The following is an 8552-nucleotide window of genomic DNA, read 5'->3' on the forward strand; positions in this document are numbered from 1 at the left end:
CTGAGTGTTAGTGTGGTATGGTGGCACAGTGCTTAGCACTGTCACATCACAGCAAGAAGGTCTGGTTTGATTTCCACTTGGGACGATCTTGCCACTGTGGATGTTCTCCCCAGGGTTGTCAGGTACTGGGTTGAGATATCTCCCGGGCCTTTCTGTGCGATTTGCATGTTCTCCCCGTGTTCACAAGGGTTCCCTCCCTATGAACCCATTCATAAAAACATACAGAAGAACAGAATGCTCTGACCCTGGTTTGATATGAGCACTTGGCTTGGTCCCCGGGTGTGGCCAAAGCAGCGCTTATTGCTCCTGGCTGCCCTTGGAGGAGAGACAGCACGGATGGGTAAAATGCAGAGGCGACCCTAATCCGCGCCTAATGCGCTTCACGAGGAAAGGACATCCAGGAGACAGGAGAGGAGACTCAGGAGGAATACACCTACGACTGCCGCTGCCACTACCACCACATTTACATGTCCTACCTGCAATAGGATTTGTGGGTCCAGGATAGGGCTATTCAGCCACCAAAGAACTAACCGATAAAAGTGGACGTCATCATCGGATTCGATGGACAACCGTAAGTCATGTGTCTTCAAAGTGTCACTGCCCATTGCCCGTGTGTGTTGGTGGGTCTATATCGTATGAGAATAAACCATGTTTGTTTTTGTTTCTTTCTCTCTTTTTCTCTCTCTGTTCATCCCTCTGCCCCTCCCCCTCATCTACTGTTATTGTTCCTGAAGAGGTGTGGTCAGAGGCTATAGTCACTAAGACTCTGGCCAATCATATGGTTTCCCTGTCTCTTCCCTAATTTATTACTGACCTGTTCACCCAACTAATTTCCTCTCTCTCTCTCTCTCTCTCTCTCATCGCCTTGTCTCAATTCAATTCAAAGGTGCTTTTTGGCACGGGAAACATGAAAAATTAAAATATATGAAAATAAGAATAATTAAAGCTGCTACGCAGCGATGAGGCGGGGCCAGGCAATTTCCGACAAGATTAGGAGCAATAAGCGAGAGAATAGGAAGACAACAAGAAAGTTGACATTCCAATGTTCATTTTGTACATTCGTATCGTATCGTAAAACATTTGTAAAACATTTTGATGCATTGTAAGCTCGATTTTGATAATTCAACAATCTGGTCAGTGAGTTTGTGAATTACAGTCTGAAGATCCAGTGTAGCAGGTTTGGTGTTAATTGATTGAAAAATGTGGGATGAGATATGTTTATTAATTTTTACAGGTTTTGTTTGCTTTTCTTCATAATTGAACATTAACTTCAGCAGCTGTGTACTCAGTCAGTTGCCAATCAATCGATTTAGTCATTGTAATCCTCAGCGGGGGTTGGGTAGGGTTGCCAACAGCGATGTCTCCGATTCGTGGAGCTTGCGTTGGATTGTGGGTAATGTAGTTTTCTCTGTATGAAGTGTTGGTTTCAGAGGACAGAATTAAACATATTTTTAAAAATTCAATTTTTGAGATAAAATTCTGAAAAAAAATCACACTACATCTTGGATATGTGGCCAATGTTGTCACTTTTTATGAGGATGATCAGACATTGATTTGGCGAGAATTAATAGGAACTGTATACAGAACTGTTAACAGTAAAACATTTTGATGTGCTGTGGGCTCAATTTTTCGTATTTCAAAAATCTGTGAGGATTGTTTGGTAAGGACAGTCTGAAGATACAGTAGATCCATTTTTGTGTCAATTGAACAAAAAATGTGGGAGGATATAGGTTTGATAGGTTTTACAGTTCATGAAAAAATCAGAGTGATGGACTTCAAAATTCCTGCAAGGTCAGAGCGTATGAAAGTTTTGTCTCACTTGGGACTACATTGACATTTTTGGTTTTACAGTGATAGCACCTATGGCTGATTTGTTATGATTTTTTAAAGTTTTAAACTTAAGACTGTTGCTGTAGCACCACCTTCAGCTTTATTGACCTACAATGCAGGTTGAGGACTTTGGGTATAGTACTGGAGCTATGTGCAAAGTTTGGTGATTTTTTGTCCACGGGAAGTCAGACTTCAGTGGAAGATGGAGAATAATAATAATAACTAGGGCTGCAAGCAGCATTGAGCGGGCCCTCGCACCCCACGCGTGTCGAGGTGCGGCGCCGTTAATGGCTGTGCTATTTCGGTGTCCAGTACTGAGCGAAACTTCCATTCACCAGTAGGTGGCGCTCTAATCGTGACTCAATACCGATGCATAGATGTGTTCAGTACGGTACCTTGATGAAGCGTGAGAAATGTTGTGTAAATCGGACAATGTATGTAGGAGTTATGATGACTTCCTGCTTGAACTGTAGGCAGCACTATAAGTATGACTCAATTCTGACCTACAGATGTGTTCAGGACGCAATCCTCATCAAGCGTGAGCAATTTGGAGTAAATCGGATAATGTATGTAAGAGTTATGAGGACTTCCTGTAAGCAGTAGGTGGCGCTATAAGTATGACTCAATGTTAACGCACAGATGTGTTCAGGATGCGACCTTCATCAAGCATGAGCAATTTGGAGTAAATCGGATAACGTATGTAGGAGTTATGAGTACTTCCTCTTTCACCAGTAGGTGGCGCTGTAGGTATGACGCAATACTGACACATAGATGTGTTCAGGACAGAACTGTCATGAAGCGTGAGATATATCGGACAAATTGGATAATGTATGGAGGAGTTATGAGGACTTCGTGTTTTATGGCGAAATGTCAAACTTTGGTGGGGCGCCACGGCAAGGGTGTGTGGTGAAAACTAAATTTTTTCTTAAAACTTTTGATCACAAAGGTCTTAAGATGAAGCTGACCGAATATGAAGTTGATCGGATGAAATCTGTAGGAGGAGTTCGTTGAAGTACGAGGCATGGAAATGGTAAAAACAATGACAAAATGGCCCATTTTAAAGCAAAATGGCTGACTTCCTGTTGCATGTTGGGTATAGATCCAAGAGACATTTTAGTGCGTCTCGATGAACTTCATATGCCCACCGAATTTCGTTCGCCTACATCAAACTGAAAGGTGGGGCTCGCCATTTTAAATTTTCCAGGGGAACGCTCTTGAGCCGTTTTGCCACGCCCATTTCCGTCACCCATGAATTATCAAATTTTTCACCGGGACTGACGTATCTGCAAAGTTTCATCCGTTTTCATCGATGTTTAGGCCACCAAAAAGGCATTTGTTTGGGGAGAAGAAGAAGAAGAAGAAGAAGAAGAAGGAAGGAGAATAATAAAAATCCTTCGAATTTCAATAGGGCCTTGCACCGCCAGTGCTCGGGCCCTAATAAATATATAGGCAAATACAATAGGGTTCCGGCAGCTACGCTGCCTGGCCCCTAATAACAGAAACAACTAGGGCTGCGAGCAGCAGTGAGCGGGCCCTCGCACCCCACGCGTGTCGGGGTGCGGCGCCGTTAAAGGCTGTGCTATTTCGGTGTCCAGTACTGAGAGAAACTTCCTGTCACCAGTAGGTGGCGCTCTAAGAGTGACTCAATACCGATGCATAGTTGTGTTCAGGACGGTACCTTGATGAAGCCTGAGAAATGTTGAGTAAATCGGACAATGCATGTAGGAGTTATGATGACTTCCTGCTTGACCTGTAGGCGGCGCTATAAGTATGACTCAATACTGATCTACAGATGTGTTCAGGATGCGAACTTCATCAAGCGTGGGCAATTTGGAGTAAATCGGATAATGTATGTAGGAGTTATGAGGACTTCCTGTTTCACCAGTAGGTGGCGCTGTAGGTATGACGCAATACTGACTTACAGATGTGTTCAGAATGCGACCTTCATGAATCGACAGTAATTTGGTGCAAATCGGATAATGTATGTAGGAGTTATGAGCACTTCCTGTTTCACCAATAGGTGGCGCTAAGTATGACGCAATACTGAAACATAGATGTGTTCAGGACAGAACCGTCATGAAGCGTGAGATATATCGGACAAATTGGATAATGTATGGAGGAGTTATGAGGACTTCGTGTTTTATGGCGAAATGTCAAACTTTGGCGGGGCGCCACCGCAAGGGTGTTTGGTGAAAACTCAATTTTTTTGATAACTTTTGATCACAAAGGTCTTAAGATGAATCTGACCGAATATGAAGTTGATCGGATGAAATCTGTAGGAGGAGTTCGTTAAAGTATGAGGCATGGAAATGGTAAAAACAAGGGGAAAATGGCACAGTTAGAACAAAATGGCGGACTTCCTGTTGCATGTTGGGTATAGCTCCAAGAGACATTTTAGTGTGTCTCGATGAAATACATATGCCCTCCGAATTTCGTTCGCCTACATCAAACTGAAAGGTGGGGCTCACCATTTTAAATTTTCCAGGGGGCGCTCTTGAGCCGTTTTGCCACGCCCATTTCCGTCACTTATGAAATATCTAGGTTTCACCGGGACTGATGTATCTGCAAAGTTTCGTGCGTTTTTATTGATGTTTAGGCCGCTAAAAAGGCATTTGTTTGGGGAGAAGAAGGAGAAGGTAGAAGAAGAAGAAGGAGAACTAGGGCTGCGAGCAGCAGTGAGCGGGCCCTCGCACCCCACGCGTGTCGGGGTGTGGCGCCGTTAAAGGGTGTGCTATTTCGGTGTGCAGTACTGAGAGAAACTTCCTGTCACCAGTAGGTGGCGCTCTAGGCGTGACTCAATACCGAAGCATAGATGTGTTCAGGACGGTACCTTGATGAAGCGTGAGAAATGTTGAGTAAATCGGATAACGTATGTAGGAGTTATGAGGACTTCCTGTTTCACCAGTAGGTGGCGCTGTAGGTATGACGCAATACTGACTTACAGAAGTGTTCAAGATGTGACCTTCATCAAGCATGAGCAATTTGGAGTAAATCGGATAACATATGTAGGAGTTATGAGTACTTCCTGTTTCACCAGTAGGTGGCGCTGTAAGTGTGACTCAATACCGCTGCATAGATGTGTTCAGAAGGTGACCTTCACGAAGCGTCAGCAATTTGGTGCAAATCGGATGATGTATGCAGGAGTTATGAGGACTCCCTGTTTCACCAATAGGTGGCGCTATAAGTATGACACAATACGGACACATAGATCTGTTCAGGACCGAACCGTCATGAAGCGTGAGATATATCGGACAAATTGGATAATGTATGGAGGAGTTATGAGGACTTCCTATTTCACCAATAGGTGGCGCAATAAGTATGATGCAATACTGACACAAAGATGTGTTCAGGACAGAACCGTCATGAAGCGTGAGATATATCGGACAAATTGGATAATGTATGGAGGAGTTATGAGGACTTCGTGTTTTATGGCGAAATGTCAAACTTTGGCGGGGCGCCACGGCAAGGGTGTTTGGTGAAAACTCAATTTTTTTGATAACTTTTGATCACAAAGGTCTTAAGATGAAGCTGACCCGATATGAAGTTGATCGGATGAAATCTGTAGGAGGAGTTCGTCGAAGTACGAGGCATGGAAATGGTCAAAACAAGGACAAAATGGCACATTAAGAGCAAAATGGCAGACTTCCTGTTGCATGTTGGGTATAGCTCCAAGAGACATTTAAGTGTGGCTCGATGAAATACATATGCCCACCGAATTTCGTTCGCCTACATCAAACTGAAAGGTGGGGCTCGCCATTTTAAACTTTCCAGGGGGCGCTCTTGAGCCGTTTTGCCACGCCCATTTCCGTCACCAATGAAATATCCGATTTTCACCGGGACTGATGTATCTGCAAAGTTTCATCCGTTTTCATCGATGTTTAGGCCGCCAAAAAGGCATTTGTTTGGGGAGAAGAAGGAGAAGGAGAATAATAATCCTTCGAGTTTCAATAGGGCCTCGCACCGCCAGTGCTCGGGCCCTAATAATCCTTCGAGTTTCAATAGGGCCTCGCACCGCCAGTGCTCGGGCCCTAATAATAATCCTTCGAATTTCAATAGGGCCTTGCACCGCCAGTGCTCGGGCCCTAATAAGATAGACTTTACCTTTAAAAGGTTTTAAAGAAATTGAGTTATTTAAAATGCTACATTACTAATTATGTACAGTGTTCAGCTGTTTGCAAACAGTTGAGGTACGAAGGGCAGGGGAAAGTAATTATTAGCCTAGTTGCAGTTACACATTGTTAAGTTTGTGTTCAGTTACAGTGTTAGAGCCAGTGTTCCACTGGCAGCCCTTCTCTTGCTGCTGTGACGGTTTTTCACCTTAACAGTTTGTTACAACAAACTTGAATATCTGCCCATGACCCTGGATCTCTGTTACCATCTACCGGTGTATAAAACCTAGCCACTGATGCATTTTGGCACTCCGCTGAGCACCGAAGGAGCCAGGCTGTCACCAGGGAGGCAGTGGCGCCACCTACTGGTCGGTGAGGGCAGCGCAGCGCTGTGTTTGAGGGAAGGATCCAGAGCTGCATCCAGCCCGGGGGAGATGAGCTGGGCGGCTGAGGCCACAGACCAGCCTATGGCCAGACATGCTACTGTCGAAAATAACTAAAAGATTATTAGTGTTTAACCTACATAATCCAATTTGAAGGAGGAGAGATAGGGGAGGGAGGGAGCACCCTAACTAATATTTTGGGCTGTAAAGATTGAATGAAGCTTATTTTATTGGCTCATTAATCTCCGGATGTGGTGATGTCACCAGGGAGTTGCCAATGAGCTGTGAGAGAAGAGCAATCATAATCTTGAACCATAAACCAGAGAGAGGTTGTAAAGGTATGATGACACTGAAGTAGCTTATCCCTCCACACACACACACACACACACACACACATGCACGCATGCACACAATCACACACACACAAACACACACACACACACACATTCACATTGATCCTGTGGCTCTGCTACTACAACAACTCTGCTGATGCTTACAGGCCTCTATGCACTAAATCACTGAGGTGCAGACACACACACTCTCTCGCTCCCTCACACACACACACACACACACACACACACACACACACACACACACACACACACTGTAAGGCTATAGGGCCTTCCACCCACACAGCCTTCTGACCACTGGTCGTCAAGGTGATAAATCAGCTGACCGATACAGCCATAGATTACTACTCCTGCTCTTAACAAAGGACTTAACAAGTTTGAATCACTAACCAGTTCAGGGGGGAAGACCAAACAGAGGGCCAAGTGTGGATAGTTCCAGTATTGTTCTCTCTCTTTCTCTCTCTCTCTCTACTGGCCTCTCACACCCCATCTCTCTCTCTCTATTGCTCTCTCTCTCTCTCTCTCTCTGTATGTGTTTGAAACTTTATGGTTGATTGGCTGGTGGAAAGGACCAGTCAGATGTCCCTATGTGCAGTAGAGTTGATGTCGACTGTCTAAATCCTCTACAGGTGTGATACTCTAACTCACCAGAAGGTGGTGGTGCAGAGTTAAACTCACAATACAGAGGCTCCAGTATATTTATAGGAGCATGTTGCTCTCTATGATAACAAGGAGTTTAGTTGATTGTGTGTGTGTGTGTGTGTGTGTGTATATATACATATAAAGTCAATGTTGGCCAATGTATACCCAGTCAATGTTGGCCTTGCCGGATAACCCTCTGTCAATGGTTAACTCCTGGCCAGGGCTTGGTCATCTGGAGTAGAGGCAGAGTTCATGCTCAAAGGCGCAGTCTGTGAGGGAGCCTGTTGCTGTGACCTGGTGCTGTGACCTGGGGCTGTGACCTGGTGCTTTGACCTGGGGCTGTGACCTGGTGCTGTGACCTGGGGCTGTGACCTGGGGCTGTGACCTGGTGTTGGGGCCTGGGTTTGGTGCCCGGTGCTGGTGTTGGGGTCTGGTGTTGGGGCTGGATGTTGGTGCCTGGTGTTGGGGTATGGGCCTGGTGCCTGGTGTTGTGGTCTGGTGTTAGGGCTTGGTGTTGGGGCCTGGACGTGGTGCCTGGTGCCTGGTGTTGGGGTCTGGTGTTGGGGCCTGGGCTTGGTGCCTGGTGTTGGGGTCTGGTGTTGGTGTCTGGTGTTGGGGCCTGGTGTTGGTGTCTGGTGTTGGTTCCTGGTTTTGGGGTCTGGTGTTGGTGCCTAGTGTTGGGGTCTGGTGTTGGTGCCTGGTGTTGGGGTCTGGTGTTGGTGCCTGGTGTTGGGGTCTGGTGTTGGTGCATGGTGTTACGGTCTGGGTCTGGTGCTATCAAAAAGGAGTTTCTACCTTCACCAGCTAGGCTCACTTACAACAGCCAAAACAGCTCTATAGATGCTCCAGAATACCAGTCATCTCTCAGACTATATAATATGCTCCAGAATACTAGTATTCATCTCTCAGTCTACATACAGTAGTATACTTCAGATAACCAGTATTAATCTTTCAGACAATATAGTATACTTCAGATGACCAGTATTACTCTCCAAGACTATATAGTAGACATATACTTCAGATAACCAGTATTAATCTTTCAGACAATATAGTATACTTCAGATGACCAGTATTACTCTCCAAGACTATATAGTAGACATATACTTCAGATAACCAGTATTAATTTCTCAGACTACAGTACTGTATGTAGGCCTAGTAGTATACTTCAGATAACCAGTGTTCACCATCACCAGAATACTCGTCTGAGAGTGAAAAGCAAGACAGCAAAAGAGTCCAAC

The sequence above is a fragment of the Borostomias antarcticus genome (genome assembly GCF_949987555.1).
Source record: "Borostomias antarcticus genome assembly, chromosome: 12".
Classification (NCBI taxonomy): Eukaryota; Metazoa; Chordata; class Actinopteri; order Stomiiformes; family Stomiidae; genus Borostomias; species Borostomias antarcticus.